This window comes from Rosa rugosa, chromosome 6 (assembly GCF_958449725.1).
Source record: "Rosa rugosa chromosome 6, drRosRugo1.1, whole genome shotgun sequence".
In the NCBI taxonomy this organism is placed as follows: domain Eukaryota; kingdom Viridiplantae; phylum Streptophyta; class Magnoliopsida; order Rosales; family Rosaceae; genus Rosa; species Rosa rugosa.
The window spans coordinates 18,732,537-18,748,461 of NC_084825.1; the positions used below are offsets into that span (position 1 = coordinate 18,732,537).

At 36.5% G+C, this 15,925-nt stretch overlaps 2 long non-coding RNA genes and 1 pseudogene across 4 annotated transcripts; 2 read left to right on the top strand and 1 right to left on the bottom strand.

The window, feature by feature from the left end:
* Positions 1-1,474: 1,474 nt before the first annotated feature.
* Positions 1,475-9,440, top strand: LOC133716330 (uncharacterized; annotated as a pseudogene).
* Positions 9,441-9,916: 476 nt separating this feature from the next.
* Positions 9,917-12,859, top strand: LOC133713937 (uncharacterized). Its single transcript, XR_009848335.1, has 2 exons — positions 9,917-10,361; positions 12,421-12,859. It is a non-coding gene; the product is annotated as an uncharacterized LOC133713937 (long non-coding RNA).
* Positions 12,860-12,982: 123 nt separating this feature from the next.
* On the bottom strand, positions 12,983-14,991 carry LOC133713939 (uncharacterized). 3 transcript variants are annotated; one of them, XR_009848337.1, is made up of 4 exons: positions 14,533-14,991; positions 14,387-14,438; positions 13,765-13,952; positions 12,983-13,284 (listed from the first exon to the last, which is right to left on the bottom strand). It is a non-coding gene; the product is annotated as an uncharacterized LOC133713939 (long non-coding RNA). The 3 variants fall into 3 exon arrangements; XR_009848339.1 differs by having other exon boundaries at positions 12,991-13,284; positions 13,765-13,943; XR_009848338.1 differs by having other exon boundaries at positions 12,991-13,287.
* Between the last annotated feature and the right edge of the window lie 934 nt (positions 14,992-15,925).

A 15,925-nucleotide genomic window follows, 5' to 3' on the forward strand; every position in this document is an offset into this window, starting at 1 on the left:
TATGAGATAGATGAGATAGATACTTACTGCAAAAAATTTTCCATAGACACCGAAAGCCACCTACAGTGATAAACAATAACAAAATAGCAAAATCTTAAAACCAAGTAAAACTGATAAAATTACTAAAAGCAAAAAAGCAGAGCTTTACCGGCCCCCTTTATTCATCAAACCAAAGAGAGAAGAGTGAGGAGAAACAAAGAGAGGAAGAGTGAGTGAAGAAGAAGATGCATGGCAGACAACGGGTTTGGCTGTGGTTTTTGTTTTCCGGAGGGATAGGATTTGATAAAAACATTATAAAATTTAAGGAGCTCTATATACCAAATATGAAGATATGAGTTCAATTCACGAAAGACTAGTTGTATTATTTGAGTTGTTTATCTAATTAAAAAAAAAATGAAGTTATGAATAAAAACACTCCAAATTTTTATTTTTTTTTTATAAAAGAAAAGAAAAAAAAAGTGGCAATTTTGAATGAGAGAAAAAAAAAAAACTTATAAAGTAAGTCCAGCCTCAGACTATTTTGAAATCCAAAAAAAAAAAAAAATTGAGATTTCAAATCCAAGTCCACATGTCCAAATATCCAAACAGGACCCACGGGAATCTTTATTAATTAAGCCAATTCTCTACCAGAATGGTTAAATTTTTGAACTACCTGTAATACCCACGGTTTATTAAAACTCCAAAAAATTATAAATACTGTCCAAAGGGTATGATGGTAATCTTGACAATAAAATAAAGGGAAGCAGCAGAATCCTCGGCAGAGAAGAGAAGGAAAAAAAAATCCCAACAATTCTGCGGCAAAAGAGAGGGGAGAGAGAGAGAGAGAGAACAAAGACGCAGTCGCGCACGATCTCCAGACTAGAGAAGAACTGCCGGGCCACGATCTCAACACAAACGGATGCACAAGACGACGTGGGAGAAAATCGGTGTACAAATGGATGCATCAGGACTCATCCCTCTTCCAATTTACAGTTCATACGAAAATAGGAAACACAGAAAGAAAGAAGAGCAGAGCACAATCAAAGCCAGGAGGAGGAGAAAGAGAAAGAAACAAATCGGGTGACGGTTTGCAGACTTGCTAATTGCCATTGGGTCATTTCAGATTTTGGGTTTTGTTTTGCTCAAGTAGAAGACGAATCCACTCTTGCAGACATGATAATTCCCATTGGGTAATTTTCAAATTTCGTTTTTCATTGATTTTCAGATTCAATTTGTCATGCTTTTCGGGTTTTCTGTAATCCAATCCACGGGTTTGAATTATAATATCAAAGTATGTTCTGCCATCAAGGATTTGAACCCAGGAGGATAGGTTTGGTCCCTGCCGAATAGTCCAGTTATTTGGGTTCTAAGAGGTAGTATTTGTTTGATAAAACTGATGTGAGCATCCCTTTTTCCTTTTTTCTTTTTTGTCTTCATCAATAAATTATGTGGATGCCTTCTGAATCACATGTTTTATAAATCACAGATCTTGCTTATGTGAGATCTTGCTTATGCTTCTCTCCAGTTGATGGTGTCTCATAAAACGAAAGTGAATGACAAGGTAATTCTATAATCACTCCAAGATTAATATGCTGATCTGTGTGCGAATTCTTTTGAGCTATAATGATGTTTGAAGTTTTGTATCATTCCATAATTTATTTATTTTTTAATCTTTTTCAATCTTTTCCCAAAGGAAATTACCTGCTCGGAATTTAGGTTTTCCTTTAATCTGCCCCCTAATCACATTTTTACTTCTCTTGCTTTAGGCTGTCTAAGTGAAACTCATTGATGACCTTTATTTCTCTTGAACGCGTAAATTGCTTGGAAATATAGTTATAGGATGGGCAGCAAGTAACAAATATGCTGAAAGTAACCTCTTTGTATCCTCTCTGCACATTTGGCAAAACTTTTCCGTTAAAATTTCAAGTCAAGTACGTTTGTTCAAAACATATATGACAATTGGTGTGTGCATCAATTGTTTTTTTTTCCTCTGTGTTTTTGAGTGGGATTTTTTGGTTGTGATTTGAAGACTTTTTTTTTTCCTTCTTCTTCTGAGAATTGCTGAGAAATGTTAATACTTTGGTCACCTATCATATTGAACAAGACTTTGAGGTTATTACCTGATTTCTAGAGTCTGTCCATCTTTCTAATTTTTCTTTCTCAATTTTGTTGTTATCACTAAAATAAAATAAATGTTATGTTCACTATATACGTACGAACTAATTGCTTCTGCAGATTAGAGAGACGAAGGAACCAAGAAATTGAAGACAAAAAGGAAGAGCATAAACTGACATGGTGATGAATCAAGCTCCCATTCTTCTTCTTTCTTCCTGTTTGTTTGTTTTTTTTTATTGGTTTTTTTATTTAGGCTCTTTGGCTTAGGTTTTTTGATGGCATGCAAACTGTGTTCTTTTTATTGCTGAATTCTCATATAGCAATTACAATTACCAAAATCATGGAACACCATATGAATCTTATAATCTGTAATATCATATCCATTTGTTTGGTGAATCTCTAATAGATGTTGGGTGTTGTTATTGTACTAACCGTGTTTATAAGTTCATGCCTTCTGTGTATTAAAATTCTTCTTTTAAATATATTTACTTTTGGTTTGTGAGGAAAGACAACTCATAGGGGTAGAACTGAAAGCAGATCGATAAGGACCTGTTGATCCATATTCAAGGTATGCTTTGCTTTAGGGTTTGTCAATCCATATATATATTTCTGTTTTTTTTTTTTTTTTTCCTTTCGTTTTTCTGATGCTTCGATAATCATGGGTTACTTGCAGCATGTATGTATGCATGCCAGATTGGACAGTAGATATAAAATCATGGTCAGCAAGCAAAACTGAAAGCAGATCGCTAAGGACCTATAACCTATAGATCTATATTCAAGGTTTGCTTATGATCTTTGTTTTGGTGTTTGTGGATCCATTTATATGTTTGTATTTCGTTCTCTTTTTCTGATGCTTCAGCATTCACTTCACTTGCAACATATATATATGAATGGCAGCTTGGACACTACAGATAAAATCATGACCAGCAAGCAAATCTAATACAGAAGGACCTGTTCATCTATATTCAAGGTATCTCAATTATTTAATTATGCCCCAGGTCATTTTTAGAATCCTAATATTATTAAGATCCTTTGCTCCATTTTTGTCATGTGTCGATTTTTCTATTTGATTAAGCATTTATTATAGTGTACGTCTTTTCATGCAGTAAACACCAAAAGACTGGGCAACTCGACGGTTAAATCAGGTCCTGTTGGGTTCACATACCACTATGTCTGACTCAGGTTCACATACTAGACCGAGTCAGGTTCACAGAGACGAATCAGGGGCAACCCAGACTGTGGATGCTTCAAGTACGTACTGGCCTAAATGGCTAATACTGAAACTAGCATAAAATTACTAGAGGAGCTGTAGCTATGTTTTGATGCGGTGTTACCGTAACACACCGTTACCACTCGATCATTTAATTGTTTAAAAGCAAGTAAGGTGTTGATGACAATGGACCAGTAGATTGTCTTTGGTCGTGGGTAAAGTAACCATATATCTAAATATGTTGTTCAGAATGATTTATCATTTCATTCGCCGCAAGTAAGCATGAGTTTGAAAAAGACATTTTCATTGCAACCTGTGGTGATATGATTAATTTCATCAGTAATGCAATTCTTTATAAATCAGTGAATCATATCTTTTGTCTATGAGTTGTAAATAGAGATGGCTAGAAAAGAACAATTAAGGTATATTACCAATTGATAGTAGTTTGCATGGATAGTACACGTATACCAAACTATATAGCAGTTTTCTCCACCAGACCCAACAATGGGTTAAACTTAGTAGGGAGACTGAAATTGAATGTGTTTTCTGAAATTAGCAATTAGAAACTTTTCTATTTTCAAACTAAGATCGAAAAAAAAAAAGATACTATTATAATACAAAATAAAAATAAAAATGTCAGGTATCAGCACAATTCAAACTAAAGAAAATAACATGTCATAAAAAATAAAAAAAAAACTAAAGAAAATAACATAATATGAAAATTAATAATTTACTTTCAACCCTTTTTGCTAAAGATCTTTTTGTTATCTTCCACTGAAAAGTATAGAAAGAGAGATGAACGGAGCAACACCTTTGGAAAAATATTAATATTTTATTATATTTTTATAGGAACAGACACGACACAAATGGATCATAGAGAGCGTGCACGTGCTAGCCATCAAGAATGGCGACAATCGATGAGTTCTACACAACATGAAGCCTATTTGGCGCGGCGGCGAGCTCATGCTCGGGGAAAGCGACTAGCCGTGGAAAATGTAAGTGACCATGGACAAGAGGCGGGCCCAAGTAATAGGAATAGGCTAGCTCCAGGTACTTTTGTATTGCTTAACTATGCCACTGTTACGAGTTTTTATTTTTATTTTTTTCTCTTAATACTTACAAGCTACATCGCTAGACTTTACAGTTACACGATGTATGGATATGTGTATTAATAACATGAAACAAAAATTCTAAACTTAATGGTTGGAATTAAAATAATTGACAATTGCTTATTATTATGTTAATAGTACACTCCGACAACGAGAGCATAAGTTCAAGAGTTTCATCCTATTCCCAAAACCATGACCAAGATGCTACAAGGGTGCGCTTGACCCACATAAGACAATTAGCCCGTTCGACTACGTCTCGACCGAGCAATGTGGTTATTCAGAATTCTATGCCTTACGGTAAGCTTACCAAATATTTATATCCAACCCATTCACATAAGTGAATTTTTATTAGGTTTTTTTGCTAAAATTGTATATTTTCACTTATAAATAGAGATGCCTAATGTCACAATGAATAATCACGATGAGGACCACAATAACAACGAGCATATGATGAATAATCATGAGGATCACAACAACAACACTGAGCTAGAGAATAACCAACAGGATCAGCGCAGCAGCAGTGTTGACCCAGTGCGGCGTACAAGGAGAGCAGTAGTAAATTACAACTGCGCTAGAGATTTTAATGAGGGATGGGGTGTCCCATTTTGTCGATTGCCTGCACTAAGAACATGTCCATACTGCAATGCACGGTTATTTCATCGAGAGACCTTCAATTTGTGTTGTTCGAAAGGAAATATTGTTCTGCCTCTAATACCCTCTCTGCCAGAGATGATCCAGCTCTTTTCTGACCAAACAGATGCGGGTAGAAAATTCAGACAAAATATCCGAGCCTATAATAATGTGTTTGCGTTCACTTCAATGGGTGTGCATGTTGATGAATCCATTAATCTTCAAGGTCGTGGAATTTATACTTTTCGTGCACAGGGTTCTATATATCATAAGATTGGTGGACTTTTACCAAGTGAAGGGGCGAGACCACGATATCTACAAGCTTACATATATGACACCGAGCATGAACTTGACAATCGATTGTCTGAAAGTGTAGTTTTAGACAGGGCACTGGTTGAAAAGATACAACAGATATTGAATCACTATAATCCATTTGTCCATCAATTTCGAAGCCTCGGACAGCGCCAAGACTTGCCCAATTGCAGGCTCATCATAAGAGAGCAGCCTTCTAATCAACGTCAGTATTGTTTACCATCTGCATCACAAGTTGCTGCTATTATAGTAGGAGGGGGCGACATCAATCCGAATGGAAGAGATTTAATTGTCCAAACAATTAGTGGAAGACTCTGGAATGTTAAAGACTCGGTCGGATATTACGACCCCATGCAGTATCCTTTGTTATTACCTTATGGAACATATGGGTGGGATATTAATAGTCATGATGAGAATGGAAGACCTATGTCATGTTGCGACTATTATGCATATATGTTACAGGTTAGTACAATTTTTTTCAACTTTAGTTCCTATTACATTAAATGAAAAAAAAAAAAATCATACTTAAACACCTGCTAAATAAAAAAAAATGATTGTGCAGATGCGCCCAGGTGATGAAAATCCTCTACTTCGAGGCGGACGGCTCTTACAACAGTATGTTGTAGATAATTACGTGAAAATTGAATCACAAAAACTCAGATGGCTTCACAGTAACCAAGATACAATTAGGAAAGAATTTTATCAAGGACTTCAAGACTCTTTTATTGCAGGGGAAAACAATGCAAGTAAGAATTAATATTTTACTTTCACCTATATATCAGATATGTAAGTTTTTCAATTGTACAATTGTAGAAATATTTAATATAGATTCACATTTTCTTAGGTAACGTCGGTCATAGGACAATTCTGCCATCATCATTTGTTGGAAGTCCACGTGATATGTACCAACGGTACCAAGATGCGATGGCTTTGGTTCAAAAGTATGGCAGACCAGATTTGTTTATCACTATGACGTGTAACCCGAATTGGGAAGAAATTAAAAGTGAGCTACTCCCTGGACAAACATCACAAGATCGTCCAGATTTAGAGGTCAGGGTATTTCGTTCAAAACTTGAGCAACTAAAAGAAGACATCATCACCAAAGGGGTATTGGGAAGAGTTATTGCTCATGCTTTCGTCGTTGAATTTCAGAAACGGGGCCTACCACATGTACACATGCTGGTCATGTTGGATGAAAATGATAAGCTTAATAACCCTGAAGATTATGACCGCATTGTTAGAGCAGAAATACCAGATAAAGATGAAGAGCCTCAACTTTATGATTTGGTGTTGAAACATATGATTCACGGTCCATGTGGAACCTTAAACCAACAGTCTTCATGTATGAAAAATGGGAGATGCAATAAAAGTTATCCAAAATCATTTGCAAATTTCACTGTGCAAGGAAACGATGCATATCCTATATATCGAAGACGAGCAAGTCGCTTACCAGTCCCTCTACGTAGATCTGGAGAAACAATGGTGGATAATAGTTGGGTTGTTCCTTATAACCCGTGGTTGTTGCTACGGTATGATTGTCACATCAATGTTGAAATATGTGGAAGCATAAAGAGTGTCAAATACTTATATAAGTATGTCTACAAAGGTCCTGATAGAGTTGCAGTTCAAGTGCAATCTGACCCGGAGTTCGATGAAATAAGACAATTTGTCGATGCAAGGTGGGTTTGTGCACCAGAGGCTTTATGGAGGATATTTAAATTTGTAATGAACAGAATATATCCAACAGTCGACAGATTACAAATACATCTTCCAAACATGCAACAAATCAGATTCGATGCAAATGAGACTGTAGAAGACATTCTAGCAGATGAGCATGCACAGAAGTCTATGCTTACTGAATATTTCACCATGAACCGTATGGATCCGGAAGCAAGACGATATCTGTATCGAGAATTCCCTCAATACTATAGGTGGGATAGTAAGCACAAAGCTTGGGTGAAAAGAAGGAACAACTACAAGGTAATTGGAAGAATATACAGTGTTTCACCCTCTGAAGGTGAGAAATTTTACCTACGTGTCCTTCTCAATCATATAAGAGGACCGAGATCATTTCGTGATTTGCTTACTATTAATGGAGTTCTGCAAACTACTTTTAAGGAAGCGGCAGAGAAACGAGGTTTGCTAGAAGATGACAATAGCATCCAACAATGTCTATTAGAGGCCTCTGCAATTAGAATGCCATCAGCTTTGAGAAGATTATTCGTCACAATTTTGGTGTATAGTCAACCAACTGGTGTTCGAAGATTGTGGGATGAATTTTATCCTTTCATGATTGAAGATTATTCTTCTTCAAGTGATATTGTCGATATTTTTGTCAGAAACAGGTTACTTCGAGATCTAAACAGAATGCTAGAACAATTTAATAAGGGCACTGGAGAATTTGATCTGCCTGAAATGACAAGTGAGCCAGAAGATAGTCTAGGAATACCGAGATGTATTGAAGACGAAATTTCTATAAATATCCCGCAAGAAGATATTGATGCAATTGACCACCTTAACAACGACCAAATGATTGCATTCAACACTATAATGGCCGCAGTTGAGGGAAGAGAAAGTGCATTATTTTTTATCGATGGTCTTGGAGGTACTGGGAAGACATACTTATATCGTGCATTGCTAGCAAAGTTGAGAAGAATGAATCATATAGTCTTAGCCACAGCATCATCTGGAATTGCTGCAAATTTATTGCCCGGCGGGAGGACAGCTCACTCTAGATTCAAGATTCCACTCAATGTAGATGCATCATCCATGTGTTCCATAAGTAAACAGTCTGCTCTAGCACGACTGATACAAGATTCCACTGCAATTATTTGGGATGAGGCACCTATGACGCATCGACATGTGTTTGAAGCACTTGATCGAACATTTCGAGAAATAATGGATGTCGAATTACCGTTTGGTGGAAAGATAATGATTTTTGGGAGATTTTCGTCAAGTTCTCCCTGTTATTCCGAAAGGAACGAAGTCTGAACTCATTCAAGCCTCCATTGTGAAAGCAACATTTTGGGCACAAACAAAGATATTGAGATTGAGACAGAATATGAGATCCATAAATGACCACCAATTTGCAGAATTTCTACTTCGTGTTGGCGATGGGAGTGAACAAGTCATTAACGACGAAATGATGAGATTACCAGAATGCATGGTGGTTCCATGGGAAAGTGACCAATCTATCAATCAAATTATTGATGAAGTTTTCCCCAATTTGGGTGATCATGTAAATGATGCAAGATACATGGTGGACAGAGCATTGATTACTCCTATAAACGATGATGTGGACGTGTTGAATGAAAAGATAATCAATATGTTTCCAGGTGAAGAAATTACATTGTACTCATTCGACTCTGTTGAAGATGACATGAGAAATTTGTACCAACCAGAGTTTCTGAACTCAATAACCGCAGGTGGGCTGCCACCCCACAAGTTAACTTTGAAAGTAGGTGCTCCAATCATGCTTTTAAGGAATATTGACCCTAAATTGGGATTGTGTAACGGTACTAGATTGTTGTGTCGTGGTTCATTCCAAAATCTGATTGATGCTGAGATACTAACAGGACAGTTTGCTGGGACTAGAGTTTTTCTACCTAGAATTCCTTTGAAAAGTGCAGAAAATGCTGGGCTACCATTTCAACTAACAAGAAAGCAATTTCCAGTCAAACTGAGCTTCTCTTTGACCATAAACAAATCTCAAGGTCAGACTATCCCACATGTAGGTGTTTACCTACCAGATCATGTTTTTAGTCATGGACAATTATATGTTGCATTGTCGAGAGGAGTATCAGAGTCAACCACAAAAGTTCTGGTTAAAAAAGGATCTATAGTTGGTGAAGATGGTGTATTTACGAAGAATGTCGTATTTAAAGAAGTTTTGCTTCATTCAAACACAAATGATCGATCGTCTTCATAGGTACATCAACATTTTTATTGATTAGAAACATACATATTTGATTGAATTTTTTTATATTACAATCTGTAACTTTGTGTAATTTTTTCTATTTGTAGGAATGGTTGAGACAGAAGCTTTAGGAGATGTGTTTCCATATTTTCATGTGGTTGGTGCATGAAAAAAATCAATAAAAATGAACACTTCTTATCTCAGTAAACTTATTTTGAAAGAGTGGAACAAAAAGAAGCATGCACAGTATGTGCTCTTAAGCTCCGTTTCTTTTCCTTTAAGTATGTTTTTATTATGTGGTGGTTAACCATTTCCAATAATAATTAGACTTAAAGGCGGGATGACATATCCTCCTACTGGATTCCAAGCATTAAAAATTGTATATACCAGTGCATATTTTTGTACAAAGTTTTATGTTTTTCACTAAAAGTGAGGTAATATGCAACACAGTTATATTGCACTTATGAGTAACATTTTAAACATGCGTAGCAAGAGAGAAATGACAATACGCACGCGCGAGCGCGGCCCTTCCGCACGCGCATCGCGCGTGCAGGAAGGCTAGTAAGCAATAATGGGGGTTAGGAAAGCGGAGAGGATTCCATGCACCGTCGGGTCACTTGCACCAGCGGTGTGCAAGTCACGTGCGCTAACAAACAGACGTTTGGTGGTCGTTGAAAACTGAAACGAAGAACAAAAAAAGAAAAGCGGAGTAAAAACAAAATTTACCACGACTGTTGAGATCGACCTTATAGCTATTCACAAACCCGATCTTTCAATTTTTGTTTGCAGCTCGCAGAGAATCTGTTCACTGATGTTGATGCAGAACACAAGAGCCGTTCATCAAATGATTCGGAGTGCGCATGGAGAAGACAGAGCCGTTCTAGTCTCGATTCTCGAAGGGTCCCTCCGAACAAAAAGAATTAGAAGAACAGGCGAAGACCAATTCTTAATAGTTCCTGAGGTTCCTTCTAGGTTGAGATGGGTGTCCCTCCGTTTCAGGTTATTCTTCACTTGCGAAACCCTAGCTCCCAATTCAATACCGAATCTGGAGATCTTCTTAGCATTCAATCCACGGAGCTCAAATTCCCCTGTAAGTCGTTTGCTCTTGGGTTTAAATTTGATTCAATTTGATTTTGTCCAGGTGATTTCTTGATCGGTGAATAAAATTTGACATACAAGAATCATTTTCTGGTTGCAATCTAATTGAGTTTGTGCATTTTGATTCTGAAAATGATTTTGAGGCTGGGTTGTGAACTACGATTGTGAAAAATGGAAACTGACTTCGGTTTAGGTGGTGATGGTGACGTGTTGCTTTGAAAAAGCTCTTTGCTTTTGAGCAGAGCTCCCTCTCCGTTCAAAACCCCAGTTTTCTATTTCGGTTTTAGGGCTTAATCTAGGGTTTTGGAGTCAAACCCATATTCAATTTTGTGAGAATTTTAGCTATAACTTGTTTCCATTTTGTTATGGCCTATTTGGTTGCTGAGAAAGTTTACCACTTTGAAAAGAAAAGGCCTTTCTCTCTCTGTAAATGGGTGTTTTGCTTTGTTGAGCATTTAAGGTTGCATTCTGCATATACTGTAAGTAGAAAGAATTCTTAAGTGACGTCTTTGGGACCCTTTTAGTGCAACTACTTTTTATTTTTTAGGGAAACTATTCATTATTTAATTGCCAAGTTGAACATTTCATTCTCTTCATTTAGTCTTTTGGTAGTGAACTTGGTATGATTCCTCTCATAAAATGTCCTAGATGATGATTTGGAAGGTGAGTTGAGTCAGCTGACATGAACATTAGTTCTAAATGACTTTCAGGAGCATATATGGTTCTAATGATGATTGTATTTGATTAGCTGAAGAATAAGGAAGAAACCTAGTGGGTTAAGATACTGATAGAATATGTTTTTCAACTATCCTAGGCTCCTAGGTTAAGGACTTTCAGGTAAACCCATGCGTTGTTTGTTTCATTTGCTCTCCAATATCTCCTAGCTTTGAGAGTTGTATGGGTCATTTGAGGGTTATTAAACTAAGAGAAACTGGTTGAACATGGATTTGTACTGGTCCTGCAATCCAGTATAAAGCTTAAAAAATTTAGCATTGAACATGGGGGTATTCTAGGAAACTGGCTATGACCGTATTAACAAAGTCATTCCAGTCTGTGTGATCGATAAGTGACAATGAGAGTGGCCCCTTCTCAGTTTGTCCATTAAGGCTTGCGAATCTGTTAGATAGGATTGGCAAAGTGTCTTGCATGGCTTCATATTTTTTGTATAATACCATATTTAGCAGAATCTTGGCTCAGCTGCAGATACAGATGTGACAGATTATACTTTATGCTCCTTTGCTTCAGTGATTAAGTCACTTGTTGGGTTGTGTTTTCATATAAATATATAATTCGTTTTGACAGTATGGCTGCTCTTGTTATGTTGTAACCTCAGTCAATTCATTATGCCAAAAGAAGATAGCGTGTCAGACATTTTGGCTTTGAACATTTAGATGAATTGCTTCTTCAAATTCAAATAATTGTATAGCTGTGAAACTGATAACCAAGTGATTTTTATCAAAAAAAAAATTAAAAATAAAACTCACAAGGAAAGGCAAAAGGCCAAAAGTTACTGGTTTATTTTTGTACAGGTCCAATATTGTATGAGCTTTCGCTATGTATGAAGCAAATCATCGTCCCCAAGAAGTGTTAAAACTTTGGAAATGTATTAACAACATTCCATTGGTTGGTGGATAAGAATTGTTGGGTATGGTGGGAAAACAGTAATTGAATATGACGACATTTTAAACGTCCAAAATAGACTGCTTTTGTTAAAATCGTTCAACTGCTTGCCTTTGGATATGAAGGTACTGATTAAATCATAACTTTCAACTATAATGAATTACTGCCTTATAGTTCATGTTCTGAATTACTGCACTGTGGCATAGCTCTCAAGGTTCCAATGATGGTGTTCTTCCTTCCTTTGTGTCTTTCTGCTGATTAGTTGCATCTCTGATGGATTTGATGAAACCCGAAACCTATAGAACTAAACCTTATATGAAAAGTGAAAATAGATGACATTGATGTATGTAATTATGATCTTCATCCAGTAATATAACTGGAAATGATCTTGCAGTGGTTTTGATACTGATGTGGCATCTGTGTTTTGACAGGAGATTGGTCATTAAAAGTGACCCCTACTTTGCAACGCAGCTTCTATTTAATGCATTTGGAACAATGGCAATGGCTAGACACGTGAGAATATTTCTACATTTCTAAGTGTCCTGCTATTTGTTGCTGCACAGAGTAGTTACATGAAGCCCTTTGTTACAAATTTTTTGTACCTAAGTTCAGTTTTTGCTTCGTAAAGCATGTAGCTATTGTGCTTCATTGTACATAACAAATTTTCTAAATTTGTAATGTGCCCAAGCAAATCAGTGTGCTCCTTCAATAGATTTGAGATGCATGGAAGTCTATAGAATTGTATGATGTTCAAGAGAGCTTAGGCACATGTGGAGGCATTTCACCTTGACCAGGGTGTAGAAAACTTACTGTAAACAAATCAAAGATTGTGCCATGTCTAATTGCTTTCAGCATTTAGTATTTTTCATACCATATTGGCATATTCCCTGAAAACCAACCAATAGACTATTATACAAGTACAGAGTCAACAAAAGGTGAGTGAATTCCAATCTCAATTTAGTTTGGGTAACCATCAGAATTTGAGGCGATAATGTCTAACCCCAGACATTGCTAAACCCTCAACCCTAAAAAATTTCCAGCTCTGATGAAACAAACAGTGGTGAAACATTTCTTCTGGACACCGCTAAACCAGTAAGTGCCTCATGTCTGGCTATTGCATGGTTTCTATTCTCTCTGCAGTACAAGGTTTTTTTTTTTCCGACAATAAAAAATTCAAATTTAAAAATCCAAAAGAACACCTCCTTATGTAAGGGTCTGAAACCGTTCTCTCTCTGTCTTCAGTTTGCGCATCATCTGGGTTGCATATAATATACAACTACAATACCTCAAAGATCCTGCTACAATAATTTTGGATGCTTGATTAGATCTTCCAGTACCGCATAAAGCGCAAAACACCAAACAACGACAAAAGAAAGTAGCCAAGGGCACCAAAACAGAGGATCAAAAGACTGAAACAACACAATCTGCCTAAAAATAAATGTGTTGAAACATAATCTCATTGCTTTTAGATCAAAACTCGCTTGGGTGCAAAACAATAAGGACTCATCTCCAGATAAATAATAAAAGCATGTAAAAATTTTACCATCATAGTAACTACAACAGTACAACGTCATTCACAGTCAAACGAGGATATAAAACCTCAGGGTTTATCATAATACATACTACCCAAATACAATAGGTTGTCCCAAATTCAATCAAGGAGGATCAAAAAAAGAAGAACAAAGGCATTTTGCTAGGCTGATTACGGAATCATGAGCAGGACAAGAAATCTAAGGATACCTAGCAAAGGAGAGTTATACAACAGATTTGTATACCTTGTTATATCATTCCCAAAGTCATATCTGTAATGATTCAGAGTTGCATTGACCTGTTCGTTGCTCCATGCAGCCAATATCCTGATATCCTCAGATGACTGTATTCCTGCCCCAAGATCACTTCATGGAGCAGCTTAGCCTTTGATTTTGCCACTCATGTTCACCTCACCTCCTCATACCTGTATGAGCTAACAAGAAGCACCAAAAGCTGGAATGAGCAAACTTAGGTAGTAAATCACTATCATGTAAAGAAAATAAAATCCCAATTAAATAAATTTTGATGTGACAAGTTCATAAAACTCAATTTTCCCAGCAAGATTATACACACAACATCACAATAAAAGTAAGGGATAGTATTGCATATACATTCAGGAGGAGGGGATTGGCAGGTTATGAGAACAGAAGTAATCCTTAAATCAACAACCACGAAATGAAATAGAAAATGAACAACAGTAAATAACTGATAATGAAAAATGCCAAAAGAACCACTAATGCCTACATTACTCATCCGAATAATTAAGCATGGATCACACAAAAACCTAAAAAATGTGCAGTATAGAAAATGGAAGCATAATCCAAATGCATGCTTTTGAAGTGTGTAAAACGTTATAAAAACACTTACATCGCCACAGACCTCAACGTGAGTCGTTCTTCGACCTCCAAGTTTGCAAATCCTTACCACACAAACCAATTCAACAAACACATATATCAATAACCAGACTCGGGTAAAAAAAAAAGAAGTAATACTTGTGTTCGGTGATTGTTTACCTCCTTCAACCCTTGAAATCCAAGCAGCACAGACCTTGATTCATTCAACCTATTAACAAATACAGGACTGTAGACAAAATCAGAAACAAAAATGAACCAAGTACCTATTTCCATCTCCTTCTTATGAGGGTTGGAACCATGTTCAACAGAAAGCCGATATATGTAAATCTTAAACCTGAAAGTCTTAAAATGTATGCGATCGGGATACGAAATAATCAGATGCAAGAAATCGAAGGCAGATGCGAGGCATGAGGTTTAGGAGTTAGGACGATGTTGCATCTGGGCAAGGTTAGTAAAGATCGATGAGTTAAATTGAAATTGAGATATGGGCCTTAGTGGCGATTTCCAATTCGGGATACGGCGGTGCCACTTCGAAATCGAGATAGCAAGATTTGGGATTGCGATGGGCGACTAAGTCGGCACTCGGGACCAAGAACACCACAAAAAGGAAAGTGAAATATTAAATTTCTTTAATTTGTATTTATATACCGGGTCTCTGAAACCTCCCCAAAAATTGATACTTCCCCCCAAAAAGGCTGAAAATTTGAATATCCCGCCCAAGTACTGTATATCATACACTCTAAAGAGTAACCCCTATCAATTCAAAGAAAATGGAAAAACCGACCGTTGGATGAGATTATTACAATAAATTATGAGTGTGGTAAAAAATTTAGCCAATTTCACCATATTTTCGAATACGATCGATTTGGTCGACCGTCGTCACTTGTATGTCTTCTTGGTTGACCGATGGCTTGACGACCTAGAAACGTGCTTATTTTTTCACATCACGTCTGTAAATATCCCATCGATGAATGTGAGTGTACATAAGATAAAAATTTCAATTTTAATTACAAAGACGTTGGCTTATATCAATTTGCCTCTTAAAGTTGTATGACTTGTACATTGCATTTAAATTGTTGAGGTTCATTCTAAAGCAACCATGAAGTGAAAAATTGAATTTAGAGAAACCAACCGCTCGATGGATAGATTGTAATGTTTTATGGTGGTTGTAAAAAATCCAGCTAATTTGGTTGTCGTTTCGAATTCGATCAACTAGGTCAAACTTAGTTACTCTTATAAACCTATATTTATATATCATACACTCCAAAGAGCAACCCCTATCAATTCAAAGAAAATGGAAAAACCGACCGTTGGATGAGATTATTACAGTAAATTATGAGTGTGGTAAAAAATTTAGCTAATTTCACCAAATTTTCGAATACGATCGATTTGGTCAACCGCTGTCACTTGTATGTCTTCTTGGTTGACCGATGGCTTGACGACCTAGAAACGTGCTTATTTTTTCACATCACGTCTGTAAATATCCCATCGATGAATGTGAGTGTACATAAGATAAAAATTTCAATTTTAATTACAAAGACGTTGGCTTATA